At 38.9% G+C, this 21,676-nt stretch overlaps 1 long non-coding RNA gene across 1 annotated transcript in view; it reads left to right on the forward strand.

Annotated features, from left to right (window-relative positions):
- The window catches only part of LOC116450157, a 262,062-nt gene extending 241,192 nt beyond the window's left edge, over positions 1–20,870 (forward strand). The window contains exons 6-11 of the long non-coding RNA XR_004242699.1: positions 2,878–3,012; positions 6,713–6,888; positions 7,321–7,407; positions 7,522–11,936; positions 13,315–13,457; positions 14,922–20,870. This is a non-coding gene — a long non-coding RNA (uncharacterized LOC116450157). The remainder of the gene's footprint in view (positions 1–2,877; positions 3,013–6,712; positions 6,889–7,320; positions 7,408–7,521; positions 11,937–13,314; positions 13,458–14,921) is intronic.
- The last annotated feature ends 806 nt before the right edge of the window (positions 20,871–21,676 follow it).

A 21,676-nucleotide genomic window follows, 5' to 3' on the forward strand; every position in this document is an offset into this window, starting at 1 on the left:
ACTGAAGAGACTGTCTGCTCTGCAGTAGGGGTTGGATGTATTAATTCAAACCAGTCTGCTAATTTTCCATATGAAGTTACAGTCTTATGACCATTTTAACCGAGTAGACTCTACTATGAATTTAGATTAGCTTATTGATGCAAATTACACAACTGTTTTCTTGTATCTCTATAAGACCTGCCAGATGAATACTGTTGCCCTAAGTTGTGATATTTCCCCAACAGAAATGAGTTTACTATTTCTGAGGCAACGATTACAGGTTGCATGAGAATGGTGTGTTATTTCCTGAAATTGTATGTAATTTATTTTTAAGAGTTTGAAACATAGTTTTGAAGTTAAATGTGTATCATCTTTGTAACTGCTCAAATAATGTTATTTTACATTTCCTGAAACACCTTTGAAGTTAAATGCAAATAAGGGGAAAATAAATTACAAGTTGTGGAGTGACCAGCATCTGATTCTATGTGGTATAATTAACTCCATCCTTCACATAAGGTTTGTCTTAATACTTATCCCATGTACTTCAGAATCATTCAAATGATTGGTGATTCTTTGCTTGGGGGAAACAGTTAAGTTTGTTCATAAGGTGGATCTTTTTATTCACTTTTGGTTATCATGAGGATTTAACATTTTAAAAACACTGATTCAAAATATATTTAATGTTAATAATAAGCAGCTACAACTTGAATGTTCAAACTGGGCAAAATAGTCTTTTATTATCATCTCTAATTCTTATTTATTTACAGTACTTTGCCTTTGGAAATATTGATGGGATTTGCTATTTTAATTTGAATATTATTATATTTAGAACCATGAAATAGATTGTTAAGGCACATTTATCCTTTCTTTTCCTGTTCTGTAGTCTACAAAGAGAGATGGTTTTTCAAATTAATGGACTTCTATTAGAAGAAACCATTTTTGGTACAAAAAGAAGCTTTTTCATTCATAGACTATAACTTGTATTATGACAGAAATTAACATTTTTGTGACCTGTAATTAACTGTGTCTCCTGGTGCTATAAATAAGATTTGGCAACTACAGCTGGAGTTAACTGTATCTTGAGGTCTAAGTTTTTTATTTATAGCTTTTTGTATTTGCTAATGACACTGTGGAGTTCAGGGATGCAGACAATAAAGAGTACAAATAAAATCTGTGCCTGGTGTCTGCAGCCCTGTTCCATTTCATTCCCGCAGTGGCATCAGAGTTTCCTCAAATTTTTCCTGTGCTTGGAAATCTCTGGGGTTAGTGTGCAAGTCTTTGACGCTGTTAACAATTTCAATCTGCACCATTAAAGCTGCATTTTCTAACTGTCCCCTGGTAATTGTTGCAAGGACTTAGACAAGTAAGACTATCCAAAGGCATCAGTAAGGTCAAATCGTGGTAGAAAGTGCTCTGATTTTATCCTGGAGATTGATGCTTGTATCACCTTTTTTTCGATTCAGCAGCTGGGGTTATAAAATGTACTTGCAATCACTGATAACATGTTAGATCAGACAAGTGGAGTAACACAGTATTTTATACACTCTGTGTAGTTTTACCTAATGCAACAATAAATCAGTGAAGGCAGAGGTCTTTTTGTAAATTTTAATGAAAATTCAACTGCTGAAAATATAGTTACTTCTGGCTGAAGTTCTAGAAATATGAATTTGCTTCCATTCGTCAAAGCTGTAAAAATTGTTTTAACTACAAACTTTCTGTTAAGGTAGTAAAGAAGAAAGCAATAAAAGAGGAGACAGCACATCCAATAGATTATCATTAGTTTGTCATTGGCTATAAGCAAACTGAGGGGAAGGGGCCAGACAGTAAAATGTACTTTGAGTTAGCTGTAAAGAATTCCCTTTCTGAACACAATCTAAAAAAAATCTCTGTACATGAATGAGACAAAAGTTGGTTGAATGGACCCTTTGTGCCATTTCATAGAAATAAAATCATTATAAAATTTAAAAATATTTACCAGCTAATCAATAAACCACATTTTTATGCAAGTCCAGAAGGTTAAGTAGAGAACTTTTTCTTCCACAAAGTAATATAGCTACTGAAAAATATGGTTTTTAATGTACAAAATTACAGTTATATATAGCAAACCTAACTGAAATTTATTAAATGAGTGTCACAAGAGGAAAATGAGGGTTTAGAAATAAAGAACACAAAAGATTACAAATGTGCTGCTAAACTTCTACAGCATCTTTCTTTCTTGTAAGTCTAAAGTGATGTTTTTGTAAAATTAGCATTATTCTTTCCTAAAACCTATCAGCCTACAGAAACGGACCCAAAGCCTGTACCAAGTGACCATGCTCGTTAGAACACTGAAGACATGAACAGCAATAAGGAGAATTTACACTTGTTTAGAAATCACACAAAAAGTGGAATTTATTCAGTTCTTCACTTCCCCAAGGTGGAATTTTCCTGGATTCCTCTTTTACAAATTATGTCAAACACATATAGGATTTTTAAACTTCTTTTTTTTAATATAAACTAAGGTATGATATTCGTCATTGCTTGTGGGTTTCTTATTTTTCTTCTTTATGTCAGGTATTTCTCTTAAATTTCATCCATTTTTTAGTACCTTGTCTGGTTAATGGAATTTGGTTGAACTTTGATACTTTCATGATTGATTCAGAGCAGAACTATTATGATCAAAATGAATATTAAAAAAAACAGTTTTAGCAGATAACATTTTAAATGAAACCTCTTTTAAAGACTTTAAAAGTTATATTTTTTTCCTTACTACTAGCATTTCCACACAGAAATTATGAATTATACATATTGAATTGTTTATGTAGCCTTCTTACAAACTTAAAATGATTGTCAGAATTGCATAGGAAAAGATTTAAAAACTGATTGTTTGCTCTCATTTTTGTAATTCTCCCTGTACAGTTTTGTTGGCTTCAAGGAGTTGTTCCCAAATTACATTGGTGTCATGCTTGAATGAGATCATCTCAGTTGAACCACTGCACAAAATATCACTTTTACCCACAAAACATCACTGGCTTCCTCTCAAAGGTACAAAAGGTGAGCTGCAGGTCCTTACCTTCCATTGCTTCTGGTGGCTCTATAGCTAAATAAATAGAGAATATTTCTGTCTCAAACTAGCATATATTATAAATAGCCAAGATGTATTTCCTAATATTTTTTTTCTGTTACATAAACTGCATGTTAGGAACTAATTTCTGATCTCTACCTGGAGAACACCTGAGTAACTTTCAATTTGCTGTCTAGTTTTCAAACCCCACCATGTGAACTCTTATTAAAATAGTAATAATGACAGCAAGAGCTGTGGCCAAGAGATTTATATTTGGGCAGTGAATAGGAGCTTTCAGAAAGCCTGAAGTAGCGTTGGAAACCATTCTGTCCAGAGTGACAGAAATGAAAATTATTTAGAAGTTACCATCCAGGGAGTGACGCTGTATATCCTTTAGAAACTCCCTGGGCTTCCACAGACTGCTTGGGAAAGTCAGCATCAGTTTTGGGAAAGCGTATTCCCTCATGCGTTGTGATGCATTTCTGCAAAATTACTATCGAGCAGGACAAGCTTTCCAGTGGTTCTGCATCTGTTCCTTCTCAGCCAAGGTGCCTCTGGGAATATATTTCCCCTTGCAGCAGCAGGTGGCGTTGAACAGCTCATGTTATTCTCACTCTCATAATCATTTTGTCTTACGTGTAGTAAAAACTTCTCTCCCAAAACAGAGAATCCGCAAGAGAAATTCAACAAGTTTTTATAGATGTAGGAGACTTCTTACATGTCTAAAGTAGGGCTAAGTTCTTCTAACTTTAATCACACTGAGAAATAAGACTATAAATAATGTATTTAAGTGACAGCAAAAACAGGTGTGGTAGAGTAATATCTTAATTGCATTTTATTTTCCTATCCACAAAAATCTCATGAAATGCCACAGAGTTCACGTTGTGATAAGGTCAAGTTGTCGTGTGCCAGCTCATTCACTCTACAGCAGATACACAAACCTGGGCTTGTCTGTGGCATGCTTTGCACACTCTACCTCCACAGGCAAAGGAAATGGTTCTCCTCCCAAATACATTGTCAGTGTGTGTTCACAGAGCACAGAGCAGTGCTGCAGATTTACCCTCTGGTAAGGGAGATCACAATGAGAATTACCATCTTCTGAACTTTCCTGAAACTGCTTCCAAAAACCAAGGGGCATTGCAGAAGTTCAAAACACACCTCCAAATGATTTCTCAAGTTTATTTCTGAAATATGACATGCACATAAAACAAAACAAAAAAAATTACTTTTACCTGCACACAGGTAAAATTTAAGAACAGAAATCTTTTACAGGCAAATAGCTATACATCACTTTATATAGTTAGAATTTGCACTAATTATGAGTATTTAAGAAATCCATCCATCTTTCTTTCATCAACAGTCAGAGTTTTCCATTTGCATATCTAATAATTTATGGCATGTCCTGACCCCAAGCAGTAATTGAACCAATAGATCTTCAGCCTAGATTTACTCATCTGGCTGCCACAGTAATGTAACTCTGCAGGAGTTCTGGATTACTCCAAATGCCATCTCCTCTTCTGAGAGGTTGACAGTCACAGGCAAAATTTGACCTCCCAAATGTCAAGGCAAAAAACTCCGTTGCCTAATTTAGACTAACTAACTCTCCTTTTGGAATACTTCAGATAAAAACAAGAGGGCACAATGATTACTCCCAACATTACCCCAGGAAGATGTTTTTTAATGTAAGACGGTGTAATGATAAATTAATTCTCCTTAGAGTTTAAAACCATGTAAGAGCCTAAATACTAAAGGATAAAATCTATGTACCAGAGCTTGTAAATAGCAATGTAAAAATTAAGGAAAAAAAAAAAAGAAAAGAGAGAGAGAACCTGTTACATTAGAGAGGAATCTCATGATCAGTGCCAGACTGATGAGACCTGAGCTGAGAGTTCTGGAAGGGGGAGATGGGGTGCTTTTCTGCCTCAAGCAAGCCATGGCACAGGGCAAAAACACCCAGCCAAGAGCCCGTGTTTCATCTTCTCAAGATGTGGTTTAGAAGCCAATTTCAAGGCAGCATTATATGCCTCAGTAAAGTGTTGTCAAAAGCTTTGAACAAGAAAAGTGCCAGCAAACACACAGCCCTGCACTGTTGCAGTCTCTTTGCTGAATACTAACTACAGAGAAAATGCAGCCATGGAAGTTGTGGGTTTACAGCAGATATTACTTGGGAAGCTCCCTCTGCTATTCAGACACTTGTGGCTGCAGGTGAAGGGGCAGGTGCAGAGACTGGGCACACTGCTGCTGCTTCCAAACCTTGTGTCAGGTATTATGAAAAGGTGCTGGGTTTGGAGTTTTGTAATCCTCATCTGTTGGCAATTTTGTTTTTCTGGAAAGGAGCTCGATTGAAAAAGCCCTGGCAGACACACAGAGCTGTGCTGTTGCTACTGACACAAGTCCCAAAACAACACATACAGGCTGTGAGAAAATGCTACTGTCTCACAACTGCGGAGCTTAAAAAAAAAAAAAAGAGCAGCAAAGGTACAAACAAGGAAAATCTGACTGGTCCCCAATTAATGGCATAAACAGTATTTATCTATTGATGATTAAGTGCTGCCCTTGTTCCTTGGTGGCGAAGTTCAATGATGATAGACATCTTGGAAAACAGGTAGATAGACAGAAAGATAGATATCCTCAGCCACTTTAGCCATCCATAATATGCCATGTGCTGCCATCGCTGCTTTAGCCTGACCAATTGCCTCAGTAACATGGTCCATCTTGCCTGATCAATATTAGCACTTCAGTAACTCTGCAGAGCTGCAGCTATCTGCTAGCACAGGAAGAACCTCATCTTGCCTTCTTGTATAGAAAGTCATATGGAAGAAGAAAAACCATTAGCTTTTTAAATACTTTCATTTAATTGCTTTCATTGACTTGTTTTTTGCTCCAATACCTTTTGTACCTGTTCTGCAAATACTTTGGAGCAAAAAGAAGAAACTGAAGTATTAGAAAATGAAAGAACTTTGAAGAGTTTAACAGGGAATCTGAGTTTGGTGCCCAGCCTCCTTTCCAAGCAATTACGGTGTGCCTTAGTTCTTTAGGATTAAAATGGGATTGATGACACCATTAAATCACCTGTTGTAAGGCTAAGGATATCCATGTGCTTAGTAGACCTACATGAAAATAAGATCCAGAGGCAGAATTGCTGCTGTTTCCTCCTGAGTTTAGGAGCTGACTGAGATAGTGAAGGATGACATAATACAGAAGTGAAGGATCAAAAAGTCCATCTGCATTATGAGAATAACAGCACTGGAAGAAAAAATCTGTTTTTTACCTCACAAAATCTTTCATTAACTGGCAAACAAGGACAGAGTAGAATAAAATGTTATTCTCCCACCCAGCTGCTGCTGAAAGAGTGAATGTTCATGGTACGTTTCTGGGAAAATAGCATATACAAGTGAGAGACAGAAATTGGGACATCTCCCTTGGCACCCTGAGGACATACAGAATGACGGGAAGTTTTCTGTGTTGTCTGTGAGATCCTTGAAAGTCCTCCTTACCTCACTGCATGGGGCAATAGGTGCTAAATCCTGTCGAAGCTCTGTTGAAATGATCTGCAAAAATATAAGGAGAGACAAAATATCCCTTCCCTACAACTTGTTGATCTCCCACATTTCTGGTTTCTGTATTAAAGTTGGCCAGACACCATTTTTGTCCTCTGCTCTTTTATTTTTTTTTTTTTTTTCCTGCCAGGTTCCTTCAGCCATGCTTCTTTTCCAGGTGGAAGATGAAACAAAGGTACAGATAGAGAGTGAACCACCTAAGTGTCATGAGGCTAAATATTTGTTCACTTGCTTAAGATGCAGTAAGTCCTGGAGTACTCTCTGTTTACCCAAGAGGATTTCAGCATAGAGGCTTTCTCCAGAAAGGTATTTGTTTAGAAAAGAGAAAAATCCTGCAGATCAGTGTAACCTCTGTTACTCTAAGAATTACTGAGGGCATAATGTGCTGTGGGTGGGTGGGTGGGTTTTTTCTCTATTAGTAAAGCAGCAGCTCATGGGAAAGACTAAGTGCTGTAAAATCTGCATCCTAAGAGAGTCAGAATATCAAGATCAAATGTCAGGAACTCTGAAGGTTGAGGCTTTCCAATTGATATTTTAAGTTGTTGCTGAGCAAAATTTTAATTTAAGTCAAAAAAATTGGGTTCTTTATAAGGTTTTCCCCATATAAATTTCCAGACTAGGACAGCAGGCGCATGACAGGGTCCTTCAGGACAAATGCCTCTTCCAGAGATGGGGGAGTAAAGAGAATGGTGCTGAGAACTTGGTTGTTCATTAACAACTCTGAATTTTGCTCTACAGAGGAAGCATATTGAAGAATATTCACCCCAGCTCAGGATTTATCATGGTGAGGACAGCACAGTGTAACAGATGAAGCTACTGCAAGAGGTGGTACAAGAAAACCTGCCTTCAGAAGGAGGATAAAATATAAGAAAGCTCAAGCAAATAATAGAGTTGTTTCATGTCGAAAGTTAGTTTTCCTTTTTTCATCCTGTTTTTTAGGTTAAAGTCACTAGACAAAAACTATGTGCATTTGGTGGACAGTTGTTCTGCAAAGCTGACTGACACAGGAAAGGAAAACCCAGCAGCAGCAGAAACCAACTCTTTGGAGATGGAAGATGGATAGAACACTAGCAGTTAGGGTTAATTTTATATTTTTGCCATTATTTTGTTCATTAAAGGTTTGAAAGTCAGTTGAGCAATTGTACCAGTGAGACTGTGATTTGCTATAAGATTTAAAGTATACCTTTGGATAATTTCACATTGTTTTCAGTCTTTATTTGAGTGAATTTGCCACACTGAAATTGAATCAAACCATTGATTTATCAGAAGTGTTTTATTCTTCATTCTAGATCTGTGCAGATCTAAATTTATAAACCAGGAAAGCAGTAGAAAGTTGCATTTGTAAATATTTTAGAGAAAACTGCTGTTCTGTGGAACTTTATGCTGTTTTTCTCTGACCCTACTGAGTGCTTCACAGAAGCTCATTTGGGAAATGTATTCTTTGGTTTTGGTAATCAATTGATCAACATTTGAAGCTTTGCTCAGACACACAGCTATTGTGAAGAGCAGTTCTTTCAAATATCCATTTGATTGTGTTTGTGATGCTTGCTTTATTCAACTCTGCTCCAGGAAAATTAAAATGTACTGCTATATAATAAGTATGGGAAGGTTAGTATTCACAATTTAGGGATAAAACATTTTGACAGTTCTATTCTACATGTGCATTTAAAAATCGTAATGCTTTCGATTAGACCCTATGTTTATCGTAGGATCTCTTGTAGGCATTACTCCTGTGAGATTGTTACCTTTCAGGATTTGTTGTGGACTGTGTGTCTGTGGGGAAGCACAAAAGCCTGCTGGTTCCACAGGCATGTTATTTTCTCGTCCATGGTATGTTGCACTTTCTTTAATTTCTGATGGGGCTCCACCTGCACTGCTGCTGCTGAGTCATTTGTGGTTGTTTCTGAGATATTTTTTGGGGTTCAGTTAGGCAGGTACATGTGCATTGTTCTGCCTTACATGCTTGCCACGTTTTTCCACTGGTCCCCAAACTCTCAGTTTTTGGGGCACTGTAGAATCCCCACGGGGACAGTGGCAATGTCTGGGGAGGGACAAGAGATCCTGCCACCACAACCATTATCCTTCTTGCTGGTGAACAGGTGATGCTCAAGCCCAGCATGTGCACAGACAATGGGCAGCATTCTGAGCTCAGGAAAATGATCACTGACACCGGCTGATGTCTGAAGCACTGGTCACTAAAATTCTCGGTATTAATTGCTCCCCTTTTATTTTATCTGTCATCTTTCTGCATTAGGAATGTTCAGGGGGGGATTCAAGTAACCTGATATAACATCTGCAGCATTGCTATCACCAAGAAAGCATTCATTCAGATAATAAGGCTGTCTCAAGGTACATGATCTCTTGAGACAGTGTGTAAATTAGACCAAGTGATAAAATAAAACCCCAAAACTAACAAACACACTGGCTAGATAGTTCAGACTTTTCAGAAGAGCAGAAATCAGGAAAAAAACATTGTAGGATTTACAGGAAAATGCATATGAGCTGAAGTAAGGCCTTCTCACTGATCCTTTAGCCAATCTCCAGAGACTTTGTGTAATTATTATTAGATTTCCCGTGGGAAGGATATGGACTTAGGTGATACAAGAAATCTTGCGCAGTGAATTCTTCAGGAACCCCTTTCTGCATTAGGCCCCATTACTCTGTCTCTGAAGCCCCAAAAACTCATATACCCTCAAACTGCTGTGGGCTGTCATTTTCCATACCTTCCTTCACATTTGGGAGCTGTCTCTCCTGACTCAGCAATAAATAGCAGAGAAGGACTCTGGGAATTCAGAGAGATGATGTGCACAAAGTCATTTTCTGATTGTGAAGGGGACCACTGGTAAATCCTCTCTGTGCACCCAGATTGGTTCTTGCACTGAAAAACATCAAAATCTGAATTATACAGAGGCTATGCAGCACTATGGGTAAGTACTTTGGCCTTTCATCTCTTATTATGTTGTTAATTAGTTAATGTTTGTAAAGCACTTTGAGGATGAAAAGCCCTATATAAGTTCTAAGTGTTATTATCTCTAGAGACCTAGGTTCAATTCAAAGGTGCTTAATTACATATGCCATAAATTAGACTTAATGAGTTGTAGAATCATACATTTTATGCAATGCATGCAGGTTTCTTAGCCAGAGCTGGGTCTTATGGTCTGCTGCAGTAATTCTTTAGCTGTTCAGAGTTGTTAAGAAAATTACAAAAATAGAGCACATAATTTCTAATAATAATTGGATTGCATTTCAGTACCATTCAGGAGCTGGTGGAGCAAATTGCTGGGAGCTTTTCTCAGTTGTATCTAGGGATTTTCCAGTAACCAACTTCAAATTGCTGAAGGTAACAGTTTTGGGGTTATTTTAATTGTGGTATAGACATAATTCTAATTCATACTTCTGTATTTTGGCTTAGCAGAAGGGTGGTGAGAGGTATTGGTGACTGTTTTCCTTCCGGTAATACCCTGAAATGTCCCATTAGCGGACCACTTCATGTTGGGATACTTTCACAAGCATAAGAAAAGAATTTCCCATCTCTAGAGATATCACTGTGTAATTTACAGCAAGCCATTACCAGCGGGTAGCCTGCAAAAAGAGGAAGCCACAGTTATAGGAAAATGTAGTTTCATTGGCTTTGCAGGGCTGAGAGTTTCCATGTTTTGTAACTTACATATTTTGTGCCCAGAAGGCTGCAGACTGCTCCAGCCCCAGCACCAGGGCAGATATCCACGGTGAGCAGGTGGCTTGTCCTGGCTGTTGCCCAGCCAGCAGAGTTCAGAGACACACAAAACCAGCAGGATTGCCCACCTGACCTAAAGTGGCTCCCATGAGTTCCTGCAGCAAAATATATCCATTTTACCTTGGGTCTTCCTCAGGCATATAGAGGGAGGCAGGATTTATCCTGTGTATAAATATGCTAGGAGTGATTGTGTTCATTAGTACCACCCAAGTAGATTGGAAAAACTAATTATTAGCAATTTACTATGAGTGTCGCTAACAGACTTACTTGAAAGTATTTATCCCGAAGTGAAAGTCATTTGATTCGGTTAATGTTTATTGTAAGCATGTGCAGACTGTCTTCCAGGGGAAAATGTATTTTTGAGTACTCCAGACAAGTGAAACTGGTGAGCCCGCAGTCCGGAGAAAGCATCTGTAACCGCAGCCAAAAGGGGAACGAGATTTCTGACATTCTTTCAAGACATGTGTTTGAAGCATGGGTTCCCATCACTTTCAGAGCCACTTGCAGGCCTTTATATAGATTTAGGCAAGTCAGTGTGGGCTTACATTCAGCATGATAAATGCCTCTGTGATGTCTCCCTCTTCCATTCTCTACTTTTATTTTAATGCTTATTTTGAACAGAAGTATGTTCTTTAAATGGGACAAAGCACAATGCCTGACAGTGTTTATCACTCACTTTTCCATATTCCTAAGAAATGGATCTAGTCTTACACCATAATTACTGGGGTGCATCTCTTTCAAAAACAAGACATTTTGGTGAATACTTTTTCATATACTCTAATAAATAGGAACTTCACATGTATGCTGATTTGAGGTCGAGGCTGTGGTTAAACATTTTAATAGTGCAGCAAACTTATCAACAAACCTTTTCTTCCCTACCCTTTCTCCTTCCCTTTTTACAATGAACAGATTTTTATCCAACTGTCTTGTAATTTGGGGACTTTTACAAGCAGGTTTAGGAACTTGTCAGATATTTGGAAATTTAAGTCTGAAAACAAAACAGAAAAATCCCACAACTTAAAAGCCCAATATTTTACACAGTATATATTAACTGGTTAAAATTTTGACTTGCTGAAGTACCTACAGAACTCTATTTTCTGACCTAACTAAGTGCTGATCAGCACTTAACTAGAAGTTATCAGTCTGATGCTTTTTTTTTAATACTCCAGGACACCATTTATACTGCCATAACTCACTGAGGTACCAAATCAGTGGAACTGCAAGACACTCTTTGTTTCTGAATTCCTGCTGCCTTTTGTCAAAAGGTGATAAGAATACTCATATTGGTTTTATTTAATCTTGGCATTTCCAGCCTGTCTCCTTTCCTTCTCTGTTTCCAAGATGTCAGTGCTGACATACTCTAGCAGTGATATCACTGTTGCTGAAACACGAGTGAAGAACCTCTCTGAGCAAGCAGGAAAGTTGTGAGCTTGAGCAGCTGCACTGAAGTGCCTGTTCTAGAGACATCAGGCAGCAGGGATGACTGTACAACAGAGAACACCTTGATACAGCCCGGCCTCCAAGTCTGACCAAGAGACCAATGGCTGGGGAGGGTGCTCCTCCAGAAAACAGTTCATGGGCTACAAGAAGCAGTAAATGTGCATGGAGAAACAACTTGGTAAGTTAATGTCCAGTACAGAACTCTGGCCCCTTGGTGGTTGTGTCTGATTAGTTTTACAAAAACTAGCCATGCTTTTGGTTTGTGACTTCCCCAGTCATTTTCCTGTGTTAAGTCCCTAATTTAACAAAGCACTGATCTCTCCTCTGAAAATCTTTGACTGTGGAAACATTGCCCCTGCAGGAGGTCTGCTTCTGACTTCCTCTCTCTGTGAGCAAAGAGTTATCACAGGTCAGCTGCAGAGTGGAAAGTGTGGCAGCAAATTGTGGGGTAAACCCAGATTTAATATTAGTGTGTCTTTATACCAGAGTGGGTGAAGATCACCCATGCCTCCTAACAGAATATGGTGTAGATGTTTCTGAATCATCACAAACTTGTTGGTGCCTGTTATTTCAGTGGACCTGGGGATTTTTTGTCAGCAGGCTTGAAAAGTTTACTACTGGTCTGCTGCATGATTCTTGAATTCCTTTCTCTCTACACTCGTGTTGCAGAAAGGAAGAAAATCACATGCAAAATGCAAAAAAAAAATAGTATCTGGTCTGAAAACATTAAGAATTAGGTTCACAGATATTTAATTCCAAGAGTAGCGTTATGATATCAAATATTTTAGTCTTGTGCACAGACCTACATATTACTTCAGCAAGAAGCTCTGTCTTCTGTGGATTAAGAGCATGCCTTCAGTTTAATTCTCAATTCAGTAAAACGCTTCTATTCCGAATGATACTTAAGTTTAAGTTTCGACGTGTCTGCAAGTCTATTTATTGGATGTCTGAGGTTAATGAGGTTAACAGCAGGCTGAAGTGTTGTCCTGAACCAGACTGTGATTTGACAGTGTGTAACAAAGTACACGTGCACACCAACACTTCTATTTTAAAGTTACTTCAGGAAATAGACAATGAAATTATTTAATAAGTATTCATCAGAAAATCTCCATTATTATGACCATGTCTTTACAGTTAGCCTAAACTTAGTCCTGCATTAGGTGTTGATTGAAATTTTGATTTAAGTAGGAGCACAGTCCATGACTATATGCATCTAGCAGGACAGATTTATGAACTGAGGTGGTCAAGTCACACTGTTGCCTCTCAAAGGCTATCAGAAAGTTGTTAGACTTAAAAATGAACAACTCCATAAAGTTGGAGTTTGTCGTGGAAACATCATCACATCAACCAATTGGCATTATTTGTTCATTCCATTAGAGTAATTATTTGTAATTGTTATTATTGTAGCATATGTCCAGCATTTAAGCAGTGCATATTGCTGGGAAGAGCATTCACCGGAGAAACTGAGTTGAAAATGTCAAATCAGGCAGGCAGATGGAATTATTTCATTTGCTCTTAAATGAATTTATGTTTTTTTCTCTTACTTCCTCATACAGGCAAACAGGGAAGCAAGCTAACACTATCTCCTGGTTTCACAAGAAAAAAGTCAGAAATACCATAACCACTAAAAGACATCTTGAATAAAGAAACACTTTGGTGGACCCAGTCTTCAGGGGTGCATTCAGGTTCCCTGACACAGGTAACGTTTGAGCCAGAAGACACACTCAGTGAGCTGTGAGTTTTGGCTCTGTGTCACTAAGGAAGGTAGAAATGGCTTTTCAGTCACCAATGAGCAAAGAGTAAATCCACAGAAAACCTGTGTATGGCCCCTTTTTCTAGCAGACAAAATCAGGGTATTTACGGAAAATCTATTGCAGTTGATTTATCTTGCACTGATAATGGGACCCATACTAATGTGATTTAAGAGTCAGAATTAAAAAATAATCAAAGTCTGCAATTGCTTCATCTAGATTTCTGGGAGAAACCATTGAAACTTTGCTCAGAATTACCCATGATTATGAAAAAAATGCTCCTTTGTTCTTACATGAATTTCCTTACAGATGGATTTATAATATCCTTTAAAAAATTGTTACACCCATCTGCATGTGCTAAAGCTCAGTCTGCTAAAATGTACTGCTTGAGCTCATGACGAAAGCTACAACTATTGTTTGCCTCCACAATACAAAAGGAAATAAAATGAAGGGTTCAGAATGGACTGTTGCAAATCCAAGACTTCAAAATCTCAGTTAAACTGCTTTTTGTTCAGTATCTTTTATTACAAGAAGAGGCACTTATCACAGATATTTGGGATATTTGGCAGCAAAACCATAATACTGAATGTTCAGATGATGATGGAGCAGCATTGTTGTCTTCCAGTGCCACTAAAGTCGAAGTTTCCATTTACATCAATTTTTTTTTAAATCGGAGTGTTTGGTTCTTTTTCCAGAGATCTCAAAGAGATAAGTTAACCCTATTGGCCTGAATGTGACAGTTAATATGCTGATGTTAAGATCATACTTAAAGCCAAGAGCTCTTGGCTAGGCATTTTGACTCATTAAAGGAGAAATAAATGTCAAAGTGAAGAAGGTAAAATTGTAATACAAAATCTATTAATAAAACATTCTGAAGAAATTGCCTGCTATTTGTTACTAAAGGAGTTGATATGTATTTCTATAATGAACAAAAAGGTTATCTATAAGAAAATATTCTGTTTCCTTGCTTACACTGAGGGAATTTTATATCAAATAGATAGAAAATTGCTCCTTCATTGTTCCAGTCATAAGATCAGTGCCCAGTGAATAGCAATTCGTATAGTCCTATGATCCTATGTCAAATCAACTTGTGGGAAATGATGGAAAGTGCTTTTTAAATGCTGCAGAGAGGTGACAGCCTGGAAAAAGCTAATTAAAGAATGTTTTGAAATTGTGTTCATTAGGATCTTTCATTAAAAAACAAGCTCAATTGTAAAAAAAAATAGAATAAAAGGGTGCTGATGTCACTGCAGCAGCAGTAGTCCAAGTGTAGATTGTACATTGCTGAAATGATTCAGATACTTTGATATGGTTTGGCAAATGAAAACCTTGTCTTACTAGAAGTCATTTTTAGCATCTAGATTTGCATATACGTATTATATCTGTTATATTAATTACATCTATTTTCACAGGTATAGACAGACGTACCCCGGTCGTGTGGCACCCATGAATAGATCCAGTGAGCCTGTGCAGCTGTGTTTTGATCAGCGGAGAGCTTTCCTGGCATCAGAGAACTGAAATCACCTTGTGGGTATGACAAGCACATCTAAGTATCTAGCAAGTGAAAATCAAGGGTTTCTGTGAGGAAGAAGTAAGGACACCTACCACAAAAAATTAAAAGTAAAATAACCTTTAATAATCTCCATTCTAAGTATTGCTCTAAATTGGCATTTAGCCATCCATCATTTGCTGGCTCATAAAGCTGGTTTGTGCTCTTCCCTCCCCTCCCCTCCCTGTTTCTAGGAGCTGCTGGCCTCTTTTCACCACTCCTTTCCCATAGGCACACACAACTGGGACCCAAACACTCTTTTGTCTCTTCCTCTGGAACTCTGCTTTGTAACACATGGGGAAAAGGGGAGCTGTGAGCAGCTTTCTTTTTTCTTCATTGTGTAATGCCACTTATAAACTCTGTCAATAGACACTTGGGAGGTGTCTAAAATGTTAGACAAGGAAACAGGTATAATTCAGAGGAAACCTGACCTTGATTGAATAGGGTCAAAATGCCTCAGCCACCTCTTTCATTTGAAACTCCTCATTTACAGACTCAGACTTCTTTCGTTGTAGCTTAGAGTTGACAAATATATGTGGGGTCTGTATTAGACTGAAAGATAAGAAGTGTTAAGGAAGCTCCCCAGTGTGACCATTCAGGAGACTCCCTGGCAGTCACACTGCCAAGGGCACAGACTGTCACTGCCCTCGGCACCGACGCCCCTTCCCAGCAGCAGCCGCAGTGACCCGATGGGTTCCTCTCCCTGCACACCCCACTCGCAGTCACACCAGGTTTCCTCACCGGCTCGTCCCCAGGTCTCCCATAGCAGAGCCTTGGATGTCTCATTCCGTGAAACCACTTCTTCCCGGCGCAGTGACACAGGAGCAGCCTGAGCTGGTGCCTCTGAGGAGGACCCCAACCAAGGAACCCCGGGACTTTTATGCCTTTTATCCCCTCACCTTCTCTCCACATGCAAATCTCACTCTTCGGCTCCCGCCCCCCTCTCCATGTCGTCACCCGTCTCCTTTGTTAACCAAAAGATCGGCGATTCCCGGCTCCTGCTGTGTGTCTCAGTGTCCAGTCGCTGCCTGGCATCCCCCATCTTCGTGCCTTTGTTTTCCCAAGTGTTGGCACTTCACAGCCTCTTGTCTCGGGCTCCCACCCAGAGCTCAATCTGCATCTCAATCTCCAGTTTGCAAACCGGGCTACCTGGACCAGCAGCATTCCTCGGCAGCAGTCCATCCGGATTTAGGGAATTCTGGGCCTAACCAAAATCTTTGTGGAGAACACACAATTTCTCTCACCTCAAAGAGTTGTAACGCCAAATTGTGGAGAGTACAAAAATTTGTTTTCAGGAATCCTGTTGGGGTATCCCCAGGCATTAACACCTAGCAGATGAATTCAACTCATCTACTTCCTAATTCCCAGGTCCAATTGTATATGTTAATTAAGCTCCTGACGAAGAAAAAAAAAGACTGAGCTCTAAATTATGTGTCTAAGAGTTCAAATTTTCCTCTTGACATTTAGAAATCTAAGGCTGTAAGTCACCAAAGGCTTTTGAACAAAATGCTTGTGGTCATTTCCAGACTTGGTCACGACAGATATTTCTTGAGCTTCCTGGTGCATTCTGTTATCTCAGGTCCTTTTTGCTGAGTATTCTAAGAATGATTTACCAAAATAGTTGATGAAGTTTTATATAGAATGTATTCCAAGCATTTGTTTGCTATATTAAGCACCTCTTTCAGCCAGATTTTGTTTGTTATTATGGAAACTCCTTCTAGTGAAAGTTGTTTGACTCAGGAAAGCATTAGCCACCCAACAAAGTTTGGAGCTTTCAAGTAATTCTCAGTATTTTTGTTTTGATATTTTTTGAACAACATCTTTCTCTCTGACCAAAACCACAGATGGCACAGGCCTGACTTTCTCATCACTAAGGATAATTTATATCACACCAGCAGTGAAAAGAGACCTGCAAAAAATGTAGATGTAATTAGAAGCCCTTTAATATCCTTTCACACTGCTGGAGTAGCAGACAGGAATCTTTAGCCTATGTCCTTATCCCTCCTGTTTCTTTGCTGGGAAGTGCTTCAACTAGGACTGGTGTAGATTGGGAACTGGCAATTCCTCCTCTTCTGTTCCTGACCTGCTGAAGAACAGCCACACCAACACACTCAGCACAAGGGCGTTTCTTCACATTTATCTTAGGTTAGCACTTTCCTTTATTTAACTGTCTCTGATCTGACTATATCTGATCATTCCTTCATCTCATTTTCACTTAACCTTTTGGCCTCTACACAGACTAAGCATCCTATCAGATATCTCCCAAGGGACCTTCTTTCCCCCCACTCCCCCTTTCTCCACTCTTTCTCCGATTTAGGTGCTTTATGCCACTCCTGCTAATTTACCTGATTACATGGAAGGAGCTGTAGATCTTTTTATAATTGCTGTTTTACTTAAAACATTGATTCTTTAGTTCCTGTCTGTTTTCAGGTCATCACATCTTACTGGAGGTTTCCCTGGCTTAATGAGCAATTCTGAAACCATAGAAAGTACCAGACATGGGGGTCAGTGTGAATTCTGATATTTGAAAGCCACTCCATAGCATCCACAAGAGGATCCTTGGCACTTGCCTAGTTAAACTGAATGTCCAATGTTTTCTCTCCAGGCAAGTAAGATTGTGGCAATCACTGTAGTCCTATTTCACTTGTTCTCAGTCTTTTTGACACCAACACATTAATTCTCCCAAGCTCCTTTGGCAGCTGTAAGAAGTTCTCTCTTTTTTTTTCTAATATGATTGATAATATTGAATATTTCTTTTAACCTTTTACTGCCATTCCTGGGCTAGGTGATAGTTTTTGTGTTCGGATGTTAATCTCCAGCATGCAGCAGCACATCTTCCAATCACCTACTCATTATGGAGCTCATTTGTAAAATGCTGCTGCTTAATTTATGACTGCCTGTGAAGCCCCACCTATCATTGGCCCTCCAACACTCCCACTGTCAAAGGTTCCATAAAGAAAATCATTGCTTTATACAGAAAATCCTTCTAGTTTAACACAAAGAATGGCAGTCCTTGGACAAAATTCGTCTGTATGGTTTCATATGATGCACTGGAAAGAAACACATCCTGGAGAGGGTGTAAATAATGCAGGTTCTCTGGCTCAGTGCAGGAAATGGCCCAACTGAAATGTAGTGGCAAAAAATGTCATAATTTTCTTCACTTCTAATTTCTCAGGGGGAAAAAAAAAAGGTTGTCTGAGGAGACACAAATATGTAAAAACAAAAAGACCTCCCAGGATGACTTGAAATATGTTCAAATTAGACATCTACTCCCTGCTCCCTAGAACCCAGTAAATATTTCTTTGGCCCTACAAAGTATTTTAGTCTGAACCCAGGAAACCTCAGCTTGACCTTGAAAATAAGATTCCTCAGTTTTCAAAGTAAATGTCCCAGCCACATTACTGGAGGAGTTGCACTTTTCTGATTGAACATATAAAACTTGTCTCTTTTGGCAAATGGGGTAGATTATACTGCAGGGAACTGGTTGTTTTCCCAATTAGCTGACCACAGGCACTTTCACACTAGCTTTCTCAACTTCTACACCTCAATACAATGCTGCTGGCAAGGTTAAAATATCTGTTTGGGGCCGTTAGGGGCAGGGTTCAGCCAGTGAAAAGCAGTAGGGCCTGTCTCAATGGACATACACTGACCTACCTTGCCGAGTTAGCATCCAGAGCATATCTCTACAGAGGTTTTGTTTTGTCTTCTTTTCACGTTGTAGTGGATGGCTGTAGCATCCTTCCAGCATACCTTGAATCCCATTTGAGATTTTAGATTGAATATGTCTGGATTTGATCTGTTTTATCAGTTTATTTTCTTCTGATGTTTTTCTCCTCTTCCAGCTGCATTAACTCTTCTTTCACCCAAGACTCACTCCATGGTACGTGTAATGAAAATACTCTTTTGAAACACTTTGACATCATCTTCTGACATCTGACTCATATTCAGGTATAAATTTCCCAGGTCTGGTTATCTATTCTCTGTAGAAAAGTATAAGCATGTGTTCCACATGGAATGTAAAAGGACAAGAACGGTCTCAAATTCCTCTTCTGATGACTGGTCGATGTCTATCAACTGATGTTGAAAATCTCTGTGGCCACAGCCTTCGTTTAATATTGTATCTCAGACATAACTGCTTTTTGTCCAACAGTCTTGTTTAAAACAGACCAAAATAATAAAGATGGACAATTTGATTGGCATCTACCATATTAATTGAATTAAACCTGGCTTTAATTTTAACAAAAAACCAAATGCAGTATTGGGCGTTAAATAAAATAAGGTGATGCTTTTTCAAAATGAGCCTTTCCATTTTTGCTTCAGCTTGAGTTTCTCACTTGAGGCCAACCACACATGTTGAAATGCTATCAGCTAGTGTTTCACAGAGACTTCTGGTTCAGGGCCCCAGTGCAGACACCCAGCTGCCCAAGCTGTGGCCCTTGCACCCTCCCCATGCCTGCTGACTCCTGTGCGTGCTCAGGGTTTCATTAGGTTGCAAGCTGTAGCCACGTGGTGCAGATTTAAGAGCTCCGTGTAGCTTAGGTAATATCCACACATCTGAGAAGGACAGTACTGCTATCCAAACAGAATGAACCTTTGAACTTTGTTAGGTTTTTAATATGGCATTAAGCCTCAGATTTATAAAACCAAACCATAACAAAACAAAAGCTTGCTTGCTTTCATTCTGTGTTCTGATTTTGCACTGGCTTGTCAGCAAAGCAGACCTTTTACCTATAAACAGATGGCACACAATTCTGTGGGATTTTCCCACATTTGATGAACACACATCAAGTCCATTTACATCAGCATGGAAAATATTAAAATGACTACCAGGTCTGCATAGTGTAAGACACCTGGAGCACATTGCTGCCAGCAAGCTTCTGAGGTGGGGATATTCTGGCACACAGTCACGGTTCTGGGGACTGGGCCATTTTTGACTCAGGTTATTGCATCTTTTGACACCTAAAGACATGTTCACCTCTGACCCAGAAACATCTGCAACGTCAAACTATAAAAAAGAGAATGGAAATGTAGCCTTTTTTTCCTCTTACTGTTATTTTTATTTTCTATTGAAAAGGGTTTTAAAACACCTATGAAATGTAAAATTGCTTTTTTGCCATAGTTGCAAAACTCATTTCAGTTTTTATCTGAGATGCACTTGTAGCAAATTTCCAGATTTGAAAAACTAATGCAATAACCCACTCTGAGGCCCAGAGTCTGAAGCCCTGAGCAGAGCCTGGGCTGCATCTCTGAGGCTAATGGGGGCACTGTCACCGTGACCAGCCTTGTTCCCACCATTCACCCCCACTTTCCCCCAACAGTTTATATTGCTTGCAAAGTTCTTGCATGTTCTGACTTTTCTTCCTAAAGCAGCTCTGACTGATTTTAACTCACTACTTTTGCTCCTTCTCTGCAGGCAAAATTGATAAGTAGCTGGGCTGTTACTCATGGCCCAAGATCAGAGTACCAGCCCTTCTGGTGACTGCACCAGGGGCTGAAGGTCCTTGTACTGCAAACTAATACCAACTGGAGCCTTCCTTTCACCTCTCTTGTTCCTCCTGCAATTTCTATGCACAGATCTTATTTCTTTTTACTTAATTTTGCCTAGTAATTTTTGGCCCTAAAAACTGAGCTGGGACCTTTCTGTGTGTCAGTCTTCCCTCCTGTAGAATGAATTGTGTGGTTGTAGTAAAATGGGACTATCTTTGAATGAACAGCACTATGGAAATCCCCAGAATTATTGTAGTCAATTTCTTGTTTCATTTAACATGAGAGGTAGAATATATGGCAGAGCAACATACTATGCTGATGGATAAGTTATTGCTGTGGTTGAGTTTGCCAAAATTAACATATTTCCTATTGGAAAACAACAACAACAGCAATGGGGGGAAAAAAGCCTCAAGCAAGCAAAAAAACTTTGGAAAAGTTTCTCTCTTCTGAGTACAGGCATTTTATGTTAGAGCCGTAGAGCTGATTCCGTCTCTCCCAAGTTATAAACCCTTATGGATGTACCATAAAGATGTCCACCTAATGCAGAGAAAAGCAGATTAATTGATCACAGTAATATATTCTTATCCACTGAATAAGAGCATTCCACACATTGTTTCTTGTTTTGTTTCTGGCTTGTAAATCTTCATTGTAGGATACAAATGAAAATGACCCAAATATGTATTATTTATGAATAGGACTCTCAGATATTATGCTTTAGATTGATTGTGTTAGACAGGATATAACAGAAGCACAATAAGTCAATGAAAAATAAAAAGCAGCAAAAATGTTTCATGCTAAAAATGTAGTTCTAGTGACACCTCTTATATAAAGGACATTTCCAACACATTGACATTTATATTTATCATGGCTGTGCGTGTGATTTACAGTTGTCTAAGGTACTGAATATCAGGAATATCCATGCACATACACACCCCTTTGAATGATGGCAAGACATAGACTGCTGCATTGCCCCTTATACAGCAAGCTTCTCCTTCCCTTTTTATTTTTCTTCTCTAGCTTCAGGGACACAGAGGAAGCAGTAGATCAATAGGGTGTCTTGACTGAAGTTGCCTGCAGCACTTCCATTTCTCAGACTGGACACTGATGCTAACTATCAATAGCAATAAGAGG

Source organism: Corvus moneduloides, chromosome 12 (assembly GCF_009650955.1).
Source record: "Corvus moneduloides isolate bCorMon1 chromosome 12, bCorMon1.pri, whole genome shotgun sequence".
NCBI lineage: Eukaryota > Metazoa > Chordata > Aves > Passeriformes > Corvidae > Corvus > Corvus moneduloides.